The following is an 18,230-nucleotide window of genomic DNA, read 5'->3' as shown; positions in this document are numbered from 1 at the left end:
TGTTCAACGGAGATTGACACTGGAGAGAGATAGTTGTTATGAAATGTATACCGCGATAACATAAGCAAATGCAAGAAGGAAAGGAAGAATGGACGCAAGAAGCAAAAAGTTCCCCAGAGTTTGATAAATAAGCTACACTTGACGAAAAAATTTTCATAATATGTTTAGCTTCTAGACAAGTGGCAAAATTTTGAAACAGTGAAAAGCAATGCGTGTGGCGAAAGGAAGAAAAAAACGCATTTATTAGCTACATAGGCGGTACCTGCATGGAAGCTCTGTTTTATGTGGTTACTGCTGGTACCACGCGAGCGGACGTGAAGAACTTAACTCCTTGTTTATTTTCATTACGAGGCCCAGTTTTCGCCCGATAGAGGTATTTCGCCGGCACCTGCAGAACGCATTCCTGTCAGCGCAGTCAGTTAACCCGGCGTAGGTGGGAAGAAACTGGCACAGAGCGGAGAACACGGCAGCAGCGAGGAACGCCGGCGCGCCGCCGGCAGCAATTTCGCCGTTTGGTATTCCGGGTGCGGCCGGCTCGCGTGCAGCAGGTTTATCGCCGGCCTTTTGTTGCTGTCGCTCTGCGGTGGCTTTACGGGGGCGGCATGAATCACGGCGGACGTCAGCGAGACGCTTGTACGGCCATTTGAAACACGACAGCACTGTTTCCTGGCATCGACAGCCCCAGAGTTATGAGGTCCGCAGTAAACTGCCACCGAATGCATGGCCAAATGTAGCACGATTTCACTCCATTTTCTGTTGGCTTGACTCTATTTCTCTGGCACGGTTGAAGCTTTTACACTATTTTTGCAGCACAATGTAGTTCTCTATTTCCTTTCGGTATTCAAAATATTGAAGTCTTCCGATACTGAGGAGTTCCAACAGGACTGCTAATGTCTGTATGCTGAATTAATGGCAAAATAAACAGCTTATGCTTTCAAATAATCTCGAAAGGAAAAATTCTGAAAAAAATAGCGATTTTGGAAGACCTGCACACAGTTTTCGTCGGAATGCCACCCCCGTAAGTCTTTTTGTGTATCATATTCATAACGCGTGATGTGAAACACACTGGTGAGCAAAACTTACAGGCGAAATCAACTTTTGCAAGACTTATTACTGTCACGTAACGTAGCCTCATGAAATTTGAACTGTACACAGAAAGAACTGCAACAGCGTAATACAGAAGACAACAGAAAGGAATACGCAATGTGTCGTGTAGAACTGACACTTCTATTATAAGATAATAATTAGACTGGAGTCACCGTGATTCATGTTTGCCCTTTGGACATTACAAAAGACGGGATATGGTTCTTAATTGCGTGTGATCACCATTGTCGGCAGTGCATGCTAAGCAACGTGTTCCCATACCGGCCGCTAGGTTTCTCTGGCAAGGTGGAAGCTTTTACACTGTTTTTGCAGCACAATATAATTCTCCGTTTCGTTTCAGGATTTGAATTACTGCAATTCTCTGTCACTTAAGGAATTCCAAAACGACTGTGAAAGTTTGTATGTTGAATGAATGTCAAAATAAACTGTCCATCCCTTCAAATATTCTCGTAAACTTAAATTCTGAAAAAATTTTAGTGACTGTAGAAGATTCGCACACAGCGGTACGTTGCAATAGCTCGATGTAAATCTGTTCGTATTCTACATTAATTACGCGTTTCAGAATCTCACGTTTGGTATGAAACACATTGGTGTGCTAAACTTAAGCGTGAAAATAACTGTTGCGACGTGTGTAACTGCCAAGTAACACAGCTAGATGAAATTTAAACTGTAGTGACGTAACAAGACTGTTACGCCACACGGTAGTAGCCAAAAGAAAGGCACGCTAGACTAATGCAGACGGGCGTGAAGTCTGGAACATGAGAACTTATGAATGAATACGAAGAAAAGTATGTAGATGCTTTTTACTTAACTTTTATTGATTCCTTGGAATACATCTCTCTTGAATACTCGTACGCTATAGGCACTGATACAAATGGCTCCTTGCTAGTTCGTAGCCAGTACTTAGCTGATGGCTATTCTGTCTCTCGGCTAATGAGAGAGAAAGGCTTCGTACAACTGGGCGATAGCTAGGTTCGCGTACAACTGGGCGGTAGCTTGGTTCTCGTACAACTGGGGTCGAGTCCACTCTCGTATCACGAGACCTGCCTAGGTGGTGGCGCTAGGTCTGCGATCACAGTGGCGACACGCGGGTCCGACATGTACTACATGGACCGCGGCCGATTTAAGTTACCACCTAGCAAGTGTGGTGTCTGGCGGTGACACCACATTCCTCCCCCGCAAATCGGCGAACGGTCGTGAGATAAGGCTTCCGCCCGCCGTGGGGAGGACCACATGTTGACGTATGCGATGAGGTGGGGAGCCTAACAACAGGCGAGGCTGTGCCACCCGCACCCGGCCATCCGGTCCGAGGGGAGCTAGGAAACGCCTGCAAAACTAGTCCAGGGTGCACGTCAACATGTGGTGTATGCGCCCGTAAAGAAACATGCGGGGCCAAAGTGTCGACCTCCATTGCGTCGGGGTAGCCGACGCGCGATGACGTCATGTGGTCCGGAGCGGCCGGGAGTTCCATGGCGGAGGACAGCTGGTCACGGGAAGCGATCGGCGGCGCGTGACCCTGGGAGGCGCGTGGCGGCTGCAACGAAGCGTCGAATGCGGTCGGCGGCGGCGGCGGCTGCTGCAGCTGCTGCTGCTGCGGCGGCGGCGGCGCGTCGCCATGGGGCAAAATGGAAGGCATCGTCGGTAACACCTGGGGATGAGGCGAGCCAGTAGATGGGTCCCCAGGGCGCTGACCGGACGGCACCGTCGCTGAAAGCAGACGGGGAGCGGCAGAACCCGAGCGACGACAGAGGCGCAGCTGATTGAGATGCCGACGCACCTCACCAGAGGCCCCCAAAACCAAATACATCGCGCGGCCGAGGCAGCGAAGAATGCGCCCTGCGAGCCAACGCCGTGAACCTCGATAGTTGCGATAAAATACAACGTCGCCTGGAGCAAAAGCAGGAGTCTGCCGCTGCGCAGGAACCTGATGCGGCGGATGCAGCAAAGACATCAAGGTGCGATGAGGACGACCGTGGAGCAACTCAGCCGGCGAGCGACCATCTCGGGGCTGAGAGCGATACGAAGACAAAAAGAGCAACAATGCGTCCTCCCGAGAATGCGACTCTTTCAATTTCAACATCTGTGACTTGAAAGTCCGGACCAATCGTTCAGCGGCACCGTTGGACTGAGGCGAAAACGGCGCGGATGTCAGATGTTGAATACCATTGGCCTGGCAGAAAGACTGGAATTCTGCGGACATGAATTGTGGGCCATTGTCGGAAACAATAGTCTGCGGAAGACCTTCAATGCAAAAGATAGCAGACAACGCTTGGATGGTGGCGGAGGACGTCGTGGAAGACATCCGGACAACAAAAGGAAAATTACTGAAGGCGTCGACCAGAACCAACCATCGAGCATTCCAGAATGGACCAGCAAAATCAATGTGCAAGCGTTGCCAAGGGGAAGTGGCTGTTGGCCACGCAAAGACTTTCCGCGGCGGTGCGGATTGTTGTTCGGCACACGCCGGGCACGAAGAACACATATTCGTAATCGCAGCATCGATTCCGAACCAAGTACAGTGCTGACGAGCAAGTTGTTTCGTTCGCACTATACCCCAATGTCCTTGATGAAGAAGCCGTAAAACAGAGGACTGTAACGAACGTGGGACCACGACTCTGGACTGATCATTATCAGAACGCAACAACAAAACACCACGTCGAACAAAAAGTCTCTCCTTGTGAGCAAAAAATCGGCGAACCAACGGATCCTCGATCCGAGACTTTGACAAAGGCCATTGCGTAGCAACAAAACGTAAAACAGTAGCAAGGACAGGGTCAGCAGCTGTGGCTGTAGCGACACGACGAAAATCAATCGGAAACGATTCGACCACCTCATCGGTTTCCGAATCAATGAACATGCAAGCAAGTTCGGAAGAATCGAATGCTTTATCCTCAGCAACAGGCAAACGGGACAACGCATCGGCGTTGCCGTGCTTAGCAGTGGACCGATACAAGATATCGTAGCGGTACTGCGAGAGGAAAATAGACCAGCGAATGAATTTCTGCGCTGTACGTGGAGGTACAGGCTTGGTCGGATGAAAAAGCGATGTCAAAGGTTTGTGGTCTGTGATGATGGTAAAGTGACGACCATACAAGAAATCATGGAACTTAGTAACACCAAACACGAGAGCCAAAGCTTCTTTCTCTATCTGTGAATAATTTCTTTGCGCAGACGAGAGCAATTTGGACGCAAAGGCAATAGGGCGATCATGTGAGCCAACTTTGTGCGCAAGCACAGCACCGATCCCGAAATCCGATGCATCTACCATCAACAAAAGGGGTTTCTGGGGATCGAATGGCGTAAGGCAAGTATTAGAAAGCAACGCCGATTTCAACTGGCGAAAGGCGCGTTCACATTCCGTCGTCCAGACGAACGGAACACCTTTACGGCGTAAGCGATGAAGCGGAGCTGAAATGGAAGAGGCATTGCGCACATATTTATGGTAATAGTTAATTTTACCCAACACACCCTGTAGCTGTTTGAGATTTTGAGGGGACGGCAAGTCTTGTATGGCACGGAGGTGCTCTGGACTCGGATGTATGCCTTGGGCATTAATGACATGTCCCAGGTATGGTAAGTCACGAGCAAAAAACACACATTTGTCCTTCCTCAAGCGAAGACCATTTTGCCGCAAGACCTGAAATAATGTTCGTAAATTGGCAAGATGATCTTCTTCTGTCTGTCCGGAGATCACTATATCGTCCAGATAGTTTGCTGCAGTAGGGACCGACGCACAAATAGTTTGTAAATATTGCTGAAACAAGGCAGGGGCGGATGCACACCCGAATGGCAGTCTTTTGAAGCGGTACAATCCAAGATGCGTGTTAACCACCAATACGCACTGGGATTCGTCGTCCACCGGTATTTGCAAGTACGCATCGGCTAGGTCCAACTTTGAAAAATATTTTCCCGGGCACAGTTTAGCAAAAAGATCTTCCGGGCGGGGCAAAGGAAAAGTAGCAGTCACTAGCTGTGGATTCACTGTGGCCTTGAAGTCCACGCAAAGTCTCAATTTTCCGGAAGGTTTTGGCAAAATCACTAGGGGTGATGCCCAGAGAGAAGCTTGCACACGTTCAATTACACCCTGTGATTCGAGATCGTGTAACGTTCTTGCGACCTCATCACGCAATGCGTGGGGAACATTGCGCGCCCTGAAAAATTTCGGTTGCGCATTTACCTTCAGTTCTAAATGTGCTTCATAGTTTTTAGCGCAACCTAAGCCCGGTGCAAAAATGTCTGCAAATTCGTCACACAAGCGAGAAACACTGTCTGTAGGCACAGTCTGATTCACTGATAGGACCTGATTTACAATAGACATGTTAAACAACTTAAATAAATCTAGACCAAATAAGTTCACTGCAGAAGAAGAACGAAGAACGTAAAATGACACAAGTTTTGTTTGTCCCTTGAATGTTGCAAGAAGGCTGCACTGTCCTAACACAGGAATTTTCTGTCCGGAATATGTAGTTAGCTTAACATTTGCGGCACGCAACGGAGGTGCGCCCAGTTGTTTGTATGTGTCGTGATTGAGCAATGAAACTGCAGCTCCGGTATCGAGCTGGAATGGTATCACTTTGCCTTCAAAGTCTAAGTCCACAAAAAGTTTATTGTCCTGCTGACGACAAGAGCGACTGTTTTGTGCAATTGGAACAGACACTGGTACAGAATCACTTGCTAATTGACGTGATTTCCGGCGACGTCGACGCACAGTTTTTGTGGGACGAACACAGTTACTATTAGAGAAAGTGTCACTGGACGAAGTGGAATTAACGACATGAATGTCCATAGGCGAAGGTCCACGAGCCTGAGTGTCCTTGGTTCGATTCCGGCGCGAAGCAAAGGGCCTGGAATGATTGTGATTGTCTGACCTGAGCTTTTTCTGGCAAACACTTTGAACATGTCCTTTCTTATTGCAGAAAAAGCAAATAGCTTGGCGTGACGGGCAATGTTCACGCGAATGTCTAGTAGCACACCGCGGGCATGATTTCACTGCATTTGCGGGCTGGCGCGGCACACCTGGCTTAGCACGCGGCGGTCGCTGTGCGTCCGAGCGCGAGGCCCGGTGACCGGGCCGCGCAGCGCGTCCAGCGGGCCGGTTAATGTTACACACGGCTGGCGAAGTTGCAAAAGATTCCTGAGCACAGTCCAGTGTGTCCTGTCTATCCAATATGTCTATCACTTGTTGAAGGGAGGGATTAACTAGTTTCAAAATTTGCTCCCGTATGCGAACATCAGAAACGTTCTGTGCAATTGCATCACGCACCATCGTATCTGAATAAGAAAGACCACAGTCACATGCAAAGGCACAGTCCCTAGTAAGTCCTTGCAATGTTGCTACCCACTCCCTATTAGTTTGACCGGCCGTACGTTTGGTACGAAAAAACGTATACCGTTTTGCAACCACATTAACTGTTTCTTTGAAATAGGCATCTAATGCAGACAAAATTTCCTCGTATGACAAAGTTGCTACGTCGCGGCGGGGAAACAATTTCACTATCACACGGTATGTGGACACACCGACACAAGAAAGCAAAAACGGCTGCCGCTCATTACCTTGAATTCTGTAGGCAGCAAGGTGGAATGCGAACTGACGAGACCACTCTTGCCAGGTCTCGTGGTTCGGGTCGTAGTGCCTAAAAGGCGGTGCAACGGCAGGTTGTGGCTGCGGTAGCGGTGAAGCGGCTGCGGCCGCATCGGTGTGCAGCGCACGTTGACCCTGGACGAGCTGTCCAAGGGCATCCAGTAACGCCTGCGTCTGCTGATTCTGCAAGCGATAAAATTCGGACAGTACATCTGGAGAATGTGGCGAAGCCATGACACAATTAAATGTAAGCAATCAGAACACTTTAAAGCGGCGCCAACGTGGCAAATGAATTAATACAAACTCTTTTTCTCGTCGCCAATCTGTAGTGACGTAACAAGACTGTTACGCCACACGGTAGTAGCCAAAAGAAAGGCACGCTAGACTAATGCAGACGGGCGTGAAGTCTGGAACATGAGAACTTATGAATGAATACGAAGAAAAGTATGTAGATGCTTTTTACTTAACTTTTATTGATTCCTTGGAATACATCTCTCTTGAATACTCGTACGCTATAGGCACTGATACAAATGGCTCCTTGCTAGTTCGTAGCCAGTACTTAGCTGATGGCTATTCTGTCTCTCGGCTAATGAGAGAGAAAGGCTTCGTACAACTGGGCGATAGCTAGGTTCGCGTACAACTGGGCGGTAGCTTGGTTCTCGTACAACTGGGGTCGAGTCCACTCTCGTATCACGAGACCTGCCTAGGTGGTGGCGCTAGGTCTGCGATCACAGTGGCGACACGCGGGTCCGACATGTACTACATGGACCGCGGCCGATTTAAGTTACCACCTAGCAAGTGTGGTGTCTGGCGGTGACACCACATAAACTGTAGAGTAAAACAGTGGTAGATGGTCATGAGTTTTTCATATGCCAATTTCAAACCCTAGTACACCAAAAAAAAAACTGGAAAATTTTCATATATTGCCTTATATATTGTTGAAAACAAAATGGGACTTCTTTCAGATAGTTAGACGAAATATCAATCTAACTACGATATTTTAAAATTTCCAGAATGAGATTTTTCACTCTGCAGCGGAGTGTGCGCTGATATGAAACTTCCTGGCAGATTAAAATCGTTTGTCGGACCGAGACTCGAACTCGGGACCTTTGCCTTTTGCGGGCAAGTGCTCTACCATCTGAGCTATCCAAGAACGACTGCGGCCTCGCCCTCAAGGCTTTATTTCTGCCAGTATCTCGTCTCCTACCTTACAAACTTTACAGAAGCTCTCCTGCGAACCTTGCGGAACTAGCACTCTTGAAAGGAAGGATATTGCGAAGACATGGCTTAGCCACAGCCTGGGGATGTTACCAGAATGAGATTTTCACTCTGCAGCGGTGTGTGTGCTGATGTGAAACTTCCTGGCAGATTAAAACTGTGTGCCGGACCGAGACTTGAGCTCTGGAACTTGCCTGCGAAAGGCAAAGGTCTCGAGTTCGAGTCTCGGTCCGGCACACAGTTTTAATCTGTTAGGAAGTTTCATATTTTAAAATTATTTATCACTTGGCCATCTCACTCTTGTATCAGGCTTAGGTAGCCACACACGCAAGGGATAGATCCCCAGCTGGGCAAAAAACATTGGAAACAAAGAGGAAATAGTATTAAAAGAGTATCCAATAATCTTAACACGTTTTTATTGAAACGAAGCTATATGAGTATGGTTCCAGAGACCTTTTCAAGTCTCCAACATCTATGATGTGTATATGCAGTCTGAAGCGACGAATGAAAATTTGGAGCAAGGCTGGGATTCGAACCCAGGTATGCTGCTCATTAGGAAGATGTCCTATCAACTACCCTGCCCTGGCACAGTGGCATTGCACAGCTGCACGTACTCCTCGGTCCAAATTCCCATTAACGCCTCAGTCCACTTGGTACTCTCAGTTGGAGAGTCTCTGCAATGCTGCTAAAGTTTGTGGGGAATACCAAGTGGGCTGCCACATAAACGGCAATTTTGATTGAGGAGGGAGGCGTGCTCTGGTAGTCGGTGCAGTTGTGTGAGGGTGGCATAGTGCCAAGTGCATCTGCCTAGTGAGCCGGAGACCTTAGTTCGAATCTCCGCCTTGGTACGTATTTTCATTCGTCGCTTCAGTCTACGTGTATACATCGCTGATGTTTTTATAAAACTATTTGTTACAGATAAGTTTTGTATAGAAAATTATAGAAATCACAGAAGTCGTTGTCACTGGTTAAACTCAATAAACTCAAACAGGAGCGTGGACTCACTGCAGTGTTTGAAACGCAGTCCGTTTTTATACTTAGTGCTACGGATTTCCTTGCAGTACGAAACTCTTTAGAACTTTTTCTTGCTGAAAACTGTCATTTATTACTTTGTTAATAGACTCCTTCTCTCCATTTGCTTTTTACTGAACCAATCTTGTGAACGTACATATTTTGTATCAGTAAACAGTGTGAATTCCCCTCAAAACAAAAAAATAAACAAAGTTTTACGATGGGGCTAACTGTCCCGACGATGGTATGGCCATCGCAATCGGCAGGGAAAGACGGCCACAGCGCTTCATCAGACATAAGAGGCGGAATGCGAAGAGAAACAGCATGACGGTATGTACCTTCACCTAAACAGAAGTGTAGGTTTCCATAGCTACTTCCAGTCCAACTTACTAAAAATGGGCCGGCCGGTGTTCAAAAATGGCTCTGAGCACTATGGGACTCAACTGCTGAGGTCATTAGTCCCCTAGAACTTAGAACCAGTTAAACCTAACTAACCTAAGAACATCACAAACATCCATGCCCGAGGCAGGATTCGAACCTGCGACCGTAGCGGTCTTGCGGTTCCAGACTGAAACGCCTAGAACCGCTCGGCCACACTGACAGGCCAATTTAAGTTATTCGCAATTGTTATTCGTAAGTATTTAGGTGAAATGACAGCCTTTAAATTTGTGTGATATATCGTGTAACAGAAATTTAACGGATTCCATTTAGTACTCATGTGTTGGACTTCACCCTTGTCATTATTTACAGTCAATTGTCATCTTACGCGCCACGCAGATATGTTGTATAAATCGTTTTCCAACGTTTTTTTTTATCACATTATAGCTTTATAAGACAGCAAATGACAGCATCATCGGGAAAGAATCTGTGTGTGCTACTCAGATTGTCTCCTAAATCGTTTATGTAGATCAGGAACACTACAGGGTCTATAACACTTCCGTGGTGAAGCAAGATATAACTTCGCTGACTTTCCGTCAGTTACTATGAACTGTGACCTTTCTGACAGGAAATCCCTCATTCAGTCGCATGACTAAGACGATACTCCACAGGCGAGGAATTTCATTAAAAGTTGCTTGTGAGGAACGGCGTCAAAAGCTATCTGGAAACATAGAAACAAGGAATCAATTTGACAACTCCTGTCAATAGCACTGATATAGTTGTGTTTCACAAGAAAGATATTTTATAAATCCGTGTTGGCTGTTTCACAGTAACTCGTGTTATTCCGGGTAATTCAGATACTTCGAGCACATTATCTATTCCAAAATGCTACTGCACATCGATGTTAGCATATGGGTCAGTAATTCAGCGGATTATTCTTCTATTTGATTTCTTGGGTATTGGTGTGACGTTTGCAACTTTGCAGTCTTTAGAAATACATCTGTCGACTAAGAATGGAGCTACTATATCTGCATACTCTGAAAGGAACCCGACTGGTAAACTGTCTGGACCGGAGACGTTGCCTTTATTAAGTAATTTGAGCTGCTTTGTTACACTAAGGATATCTACTGTCAAGTTACTAATGTTTGGAGTCGTTCTAGATTCGCGTTCTGGAATATTTATTTCGTTTTCTTTGGTGAAGGAATTTCTGCATTCTGTATTTAATAACTGCACTTTAGCGGCGCTGCAATCGATAGTGTTACTATTCGTATCGCCGAGTGAAGGTACTGATTGAGTCTTGCCACTGCTGTATTTTACACACGACCAGAGCCTCTTCGGGTTTTGTGCCAGATTTCGAAACAGAGATTCGTTGCAGAAATTATTAGAAGCATCTCTCGCTGTAGTTTGTCCTAAATTTCGAGTTACTGTCAAACATTACCCTTATGGCTGTTATAGCAGGAGTTCTACATGTCGTCCCCGTATTTGGATGCAATGCTTTGAAACACCGCCTGATCATTTATTAATTTTGACTATGGTGTACAATCCGCTGATCCAGTTCAAACGGAGTGCTTTACACTTTACTTTTGAGATGATTCCACACAGAAAAATCCGAACGTTATCTGATGTTGCAAGTCCGACTCGAGCAATCCATATTGTATCTCGTTAGCGCGTTAGATGCCGACTTCCATGAGCAACAAATGGTGCTAGTGGTCCACCGTGCATATGTCACATTCCCCAGCCATGGACCGTGGCCAAAATTTGAGTCAGTTAGATGGGAACGTAATTGAAAAGCTTACATTTCAAGCATATGTGACCCAACTAGAACAATATCTGATTCTGTATTCAGTGACAGCTCATAACTGCACCATTCGCCATTTTGTCGCAGATAGCTTGCGGACCCATGAGCGCTGGAAGGTTTCTGATTTTACTATCGAGTACTGTCGCCCATGGCTCATTTCACCCTGGTAGTATGAGGATGATTTTGCCGAAAGGGGGCAAACTGCAAGAAACTATCCCGGGGATGTAGCAGGTAAAAACGGCAATTTAAACATATGACCAGAAGTACTATGGACTTTCCGAAAGTAAGTCTCGTCCTTGTTTTTGAAAGAGGAATTGGTACACCAGGTGGCACAAATGACAACCATATGAACCCACACCCGTTGCTGGTTCAGCAACGGAATGGGCGTCAGCGGAGGAATAATACGAATGCACAGAGCGCGGAAGAAGAGAGTATGACAGCAGACCGACTTGTTCGAGGTTATTGGTGTCTACATCACAATGGCAGACGATCGTATACTGACAACGTGGTCGGCGATAGAAGTGCATGCTGTTATCCGATATGAATGGGCACATGGGACTAGTGTCACCACCATCCATGACTGCCTACAGACCGTGGCTGGTGAAGAGGTTATGTCTTGTAAAATGATTGGTCGCTTGTGTTGCATGTTCAGAGAAGAAAGGCAGAATCTGGAGGATGAATTTCACCTGTTCCTTGCATTGAAAGCGACACTCCCGGGATGTCACTTCGAAACCAAAGCTGAGATTGACCAGGCTGTGCAACAATTCCTTACATCAAAGGACACAGAGCTTTACCTGACCGGTTTCTTTAAACCGGTTTTAGGCTACCACAAATAGCTCAATGTCGGTGGCGACTATGTCGAAAAAGTAGTGAAAGGTGTGTAGTTCATGATACTGTGGAGTATTTGTTTTTGGCAGTAAAATTTCCGAGTGAAAAAGAATGATGAAACTTACTTTCCAAACGTCCCTCGTACGTTCCGAGGAAGGTGCACTCAGTTGAAGGTAGAGGTGAAGATATTTGACTGTGTACGTTTCAGTTATTGAAAGCACACTGAGAACACACCACGCACCTGGAAACGTCGTCTAAGCCTTAGTGCTTTCACACCACACTCAAGAGAGAAGTGGTCCTCGTGGTATAGCCATCCTTTCACAATACCTCACCAGCAAGATATTTATATCTGCACAGCCTGTGTGAGACCCTTTCTTGCTGGAGGATGTACCTTTGCTGGCACGGAGGGTAAGGTGGCTGCTACATGATGCTGCTCCAGCACATTTTCCCATTTCCATGTGGAAATATCTCGTCAACATCTACCCCGGCTGATGAGGTAGTCCAATCGCATGGCATATCCAGTCACCGGACCTCAATCCCTTTTGATTTTTTACCTGTGGGGCATCTCAAAGCCAGTCATGTATGCAGAGCCCATTCCGTTCGTACACATCCTGGAACAACGCATTCATTCTGCATGTGAGGCCATTCGGTTGCAGAATATATGCGTCAGTCTCTGCTATGCTATGTTCACGCTCGCTTAGAGGCTCCCAGCTTATCTAATGCTGCTCTAATCACAGTATGCAGTGCACTACATCTTACGGTACAGGCGCGACGAATTAACAAATACCCTGTGACAGAGACATCTTACATTTCCAGCCACATGTCCGTATGACTTTTTTTGTTCTTTATTCTCCCAGGGATCGTTTCTGGATGCAGTCTAGCTTTGTAATATATATTGTATAAAAAGTGAAATAAAAATCCATGCTGGCCGGAGTGGCCGAGAGGCTCTAGGGGCTACAGTCTAGAACCGCGCGACCACCACGTTCGCATGTTCGTATCCTGCCTCGGGCATGGATGTTTGGGATGTCCTTAAGTTAGTTAGGTTTAAGTAGTTCTAAGTTCTAGGGGACTGATGACCTCAGAAGTTAAGTCCCATAGTGCTCAGAGCCATATGAACCATTTTTGAAAAATCCATACAGATCATCTAAATGTATCTATGTAAGTTTCACAACTCCAAATAAACCACTGGACTGATTTCAGCCAAACGTTGTACATGTATCGCTTACCGCTTAGAAAAAATCGCTGCTGGGGAAGATTCGCTTCCCTATCAAAGGCTTGGGGCTGGGGGTGAAAAAGAAATGTAGCTCACGATGCGAGAATACCCAGAATTTATTCATACAGTATTTGAGAATGAGAGTACTTCGTTACACTTTACACAATTTCGAAACTAAGAAACTCTTTCTTGTTGAAAGTCGCCACAAAATGATGAAAAGAAAAAAGTCTATCGCTTACAACATTTTCGCCGTTCACTCATTAAAACTGCCGCATTATCCATGACGTTTTAATTTATTACTTCTTTAATACTACATCATTCGCGACACATTTTGCAGACAGTATTCACGTATACTACTGAATGTACCTGCAAAATTATATCATTGTACGACTCTTAGTTCCCGAGATATGACGTCATAAACGTTCAGCTACATGGAAACGAAACTGCAGGGCGAAATTCGGTAGGGATACAAGTGAACCATGTATAAAACAGTATGGAAATGTGTTAAATATATGCGAAATCTATGTGAAATGACCGTATGCGGTCAAAGCCACGAGTAAAAAGTTTCTGTTATATCGTTTTCAACCAACTTGATATACATAATACTTAATAAATTGAAAGAAATATTGGGAGAGTAGCAACCGAATCCTCTTGTTGGGGTGGGGTGATAACGCGGAGAGAAATGGACACACAGGGGGAAGGAGCAATGGACACAGATAGGGGGAAGAGGGGATGGACAGAGAGAGAGGAAGGAGGAGGAAACGGATAGAGAGATAGGGGGGGGGGGGGGGGGAGAGATGGATAGTGAAAGGGAAAGAGCGGTGATGGCCGGAGAGAGGAAAGAGAAGGATGTGGACAGAGGAAAGAAAGAAGGGGGAATGAACTGAGGAAGGAGGAGGAGGAGGAGGAGGAGGAAGACTGGAGGAAGTGAGAGGAGAGAATGGACAGAGAGAGGGGGGGGAGACAAGATGGACAGGAGGATCAGGAGATAGATAAAGAGAGGTTAAGATCCCGCTCCCCCACTTTTTACTAAACCTCCAGAAGTAACTTAGTTTAGGCAGTGAGTCCGTAGAGAATTGCATAAGTGGCGTACAGTGTGAGTGTCCATGCTTTTTCGTTCGGGACTTACACCTTTGGATTATCTTAGTGAGTCATCGCGTCATCGCGCAGGATTTCTTCCTACCCGCTTTGACATAGAGCTCTAGCACTTGACGTCCCCCGCAGAAGCGGTATCAGGCGCCACTGGATTCTTTGCAAAGTGCAAATCTCTGTCCTGTAATTTGTATGTTATGAAGTGGTAAGTTGTAATGGTTGAAATAAAGTTCATGGATGCCCATAGGATGTGTTTATTTACGAAAACTCCGTTGTCTGACAATAATGTAACAAAGTATCACTGTTTACCTCAAAACTATCTACACTCCTGGAAATGGAAAAAAGAACACATTGACACCGGTGTGTCAGACCCACCATACTTGCTCCGGACACTGCGAGAGGGCTGTACAAGCAATGATCACACGCACGGCACAGCGGACACACCAGGAACCGCGGTGTTGGCCGTCGAATGGCGCTAACTGCGCAGCATTTGTGCACCGCCGCCGTCAGTGTCAGCCAGTTTACCGTGGCATACGGAGCTCCATCGCAGTCTTTAACACTGGTAGCATGCCGCGACAGCGTGGACGTGAACCGTATGTGCAGTTGACGGACTTTGAGCGAGGGCGTATAGTGGGCATGCGGGAGGCCGGGTGGACGTACCGCCGAATTGCTCAACACGTGGGGCGTGAGGTCTCCACAGTACATCGATGTTGTCGCCAGTGGTCGGCGGAAGGGGCACGTGCCCGTCGACCTGGGACCGGACCGCAGCGACGCACGGATGCACGCCAAGACCGTAGGATCCTACGCAGTGCCGTAGGGGACCGCACCGCCACTTCCCAGCAAATTAGGGACACTGTTGCTCCTGGGGTATCGGCGAGGACCATTCGCAACCGTCTCCATGAAGCTGGGCTACGGTCTCGCACACCGTTAGGCCGTCTTCCGCTCACGCCCCAACATCGTGCAGCCCGCCTCCAGTGGTGTCGCGACAGGCGTGAATGGAGGGACGAATGGAGACGTGTCGTCTTCAGCGATGAGAGTCGCTTCTGCCTTGGTGCCAATGATGGTCGTATGCGTGTTTGGCGCCGTGCAGGTGAGCGCCACAATCAGGACTGCATACGACCGAGGCACACAGGGCCAACACCCGGCATCATGGTGTGGGGAGCGATCTCCTACACTTGCCGTACACCACTGGTGATCGTCGAGGGGACACTGAATAGTGCACGGTACATCCAAACCGTCATCGAACCCATCGTTCTACCATTCCTAGACCGGCAAGGGAACTTGCTGTTCCAACAGGACAATGCACGTCCGCATGTATCCCGTGCCACCCAACGTGCTCTAGAAGGTGTAAGTCAACTACCCTGGCCAGCAAGATCTCCGGATCTGTCCCCCATTGAGCATGTTTGGGACTGGATGAAGCGTCGTCTCACGCGGTCTGCACGTCCAGCACGAACGCTGGTCCAACTGAGGCGCCAGGTGGAAATGGCATGGCAAGCCGTTACACAGGACTACATCCAGCATCTCTACGATCGTCTCCATGGGAGAATAGCAGCCTGCATTGCTGCGAAAGGTGGATATACACTGTACTAGTGCCGACATTGTGCATGCTCTGTTGCCTGTGTCTATGTGCCTGTGGTTCTGTCAGTGTGATCATGTGATGTATCTGACCCCAGGAATGTGTCAATAAAGTTTCCCCTTCCTGGGACAATGAATTCACGGTGTTCTTATTTCAATTTCCAGGAGTGTATTTACTGATGGCTTGGCGACTGGCAACTATGGCGGGCAGTCTAGAACGTCTAATTACAGTCGAGAAGTATCGTAGCTGTTCGCATAATTCTGTTATCTTAAACATTATTTATCTGTTGTTAGAAATGGCTGCTTCATCGAGTCGTAATATTGTTGTAAGAATCTGTTAATGACCAGTAGGCTTCTATTAATATCTGTAGTGGAAAATGTAGCTTCTATTGGTACATATTTATCAAACAAAAGTACCTGCATCGCGGCAGAAACGCTTGGTGTCCCTAAGTATCGTGCGTTGAACGATACTTAGCCACAGCACCTCACTCCACCGTCACCTGCATCGCCGTATGTTCCAGCAGCTGCTCCAGCCAGCGTGGGTCACTAGTCTTAGTCCCTGCTACGCGTTCTGCAGTACTGTCTGAGCTTACTGAATGCTACTGATATCTGCAGACACGATATAACTCGTAAATCTGGAAAATAAGGAAATGAAATCTAATCTGAAAATAAAGGACACCTTTCACAACCCTCTCAATAATTTCTTTTCAAAATTGTGTAATCTACAAATAAAATCGCAATTCTGGAAATACTAGGATCGTGTTCTTACGGTTCTTAGGAGTAGACTTTACAATTTAGGTCTTTTTATATTTTTTTCATCAAACTACACTCCTGGAAATTGAAATAAGAACACCGTGAATTCATTGTCCCAGGAAGGGGAAACTTTATTGACACATTCCTGGGGTCAGATACATCACATGATCACACTGACAGATCCACAGGCACATAGACACAGGCAACAGAGCATGCACAATGTCGGCACTAGTACAGTGTATATCCACCTTTCGCAGCAATGCAGGCTGCTATTCTCCCATGGAGACGATCGTAGAGATGCTGGATGTAGTCCTGTGGAACGGCTTGCCATGCCATTTCCACCTGGCGCCTCAGTTGGACCAGCGTTCGTTCTGGACGTGCAGACCGCGTGAGACGACGCTTCATCCAGTCCCAAACATGCTCAATGGGGGACAGATCCGGAGATCTTGCTGGCCAGGGTAGTTGACTTACACCTTCTAGAGCACGTTGGGTGGCACGGGATACATGCGGACGTGCATTGTCCTGTTGGAACAGCAAGTTCCCTTGCCGGTCTAGGAATGGTAGAACGATGGGTTCGATGACGGTTTGGATGTACCGTGCACTATTCAGTGTCCCCTCGACGATCACCAGTGGTGTACGGCCAGTGTAGGAGATCGCTCCCCACACCATGATGCCGGGTGTTGGCACTGTGTGCCTCGGTCGTATGCAGTCCTGATTGTGGCGCTCACCTGCACGGCGCCAAACACGCATACGACCATCATTGGCACCAAGGCAGAAGCGATTCTCATCGCTGAAGACGACACGTCTCCATTCGTCCCTCCATTCACGCCTGTCGCGACACCACTGGAGGCGGGCTGCACGATGTTGGGGCGTGAGCGGAAGACGGCCTAACGGTGTGCGGGACCGTAGCCCAGCTTCATGGAGACGGTTGCGAATGGTCCTCGCCGATACCCCAGGAGCAACAGTGTCCCTAATTTGCTGGGAAGTGGCGGTGCGGTCCCCTACGGCACTGCGTAGGATCCTACGGTCTTGGCGTGCATCCGTGCGTCGCTGCGGTCTGGTCACAGGTCGACGGGCACGTGCACCTTCCGCCGACCACTGGCGACAACATCGATGTACTGTGGAGACCTCACGCCCCACGTGTTGAGCAATTCGGCGGTACGTCCACCCGGCCTCCCGCATGCCCACTATACGCCCTCGCTCAAAGTCCGTCAACTGCACATACGGTTCACGTCCACGCTGTCGCAGCATGCTACCAGTGTTAAAGACTGCGATGGAGCTCCGTATGCCACGGTAAACTGGTTGACACTGACGGCGGCGGTGCACAAATGCTGCGCAGCTAGCGCCATTCGACGGCCAACACTGCGGTTCCTGGTGTGTCCGCTGTGCCGTGCGTGTGATCATTGTTTGTACACCCCTCTCGCAGTGTCCGGAGCAAGTATGATGGGTCTGACACACCGGTGTCAATGTGTTCTTTTTCCCATTTCCAGGAGTGTATTTGTATTGATTTAAAGTTTTAAGCACGGAGTCTAATTTCCCGTTAAATTTGAAATAAACAGACTTTCTTAGATTTCCGGTTTACTGCGTTAATAGAATGTTTGAATTATGTGTCCCATTCTTCCATAACATTCTAAGATCATTACTATTTCTAGTTGAGAATTATGGAACACAAACACCAT

Source organism: Schistocerca piceifrons, chromosome 4, assembly GCF_021461385.2.
Source record: "Schistocerca piceifrons isolate TAMUIC-IGC-003096 chromosome 4, iqSchPice1.1, whole genome shotgun sequence".
Lineage (NCBI taxonomy): Eukaryota > Metazoa > Arthropoda > Insecta > Orthoptera > Acrididae > Schistocerca > Schistocerca piceifrons.
Note: the sequence above shows the minus strand (reverse complement) of the source record.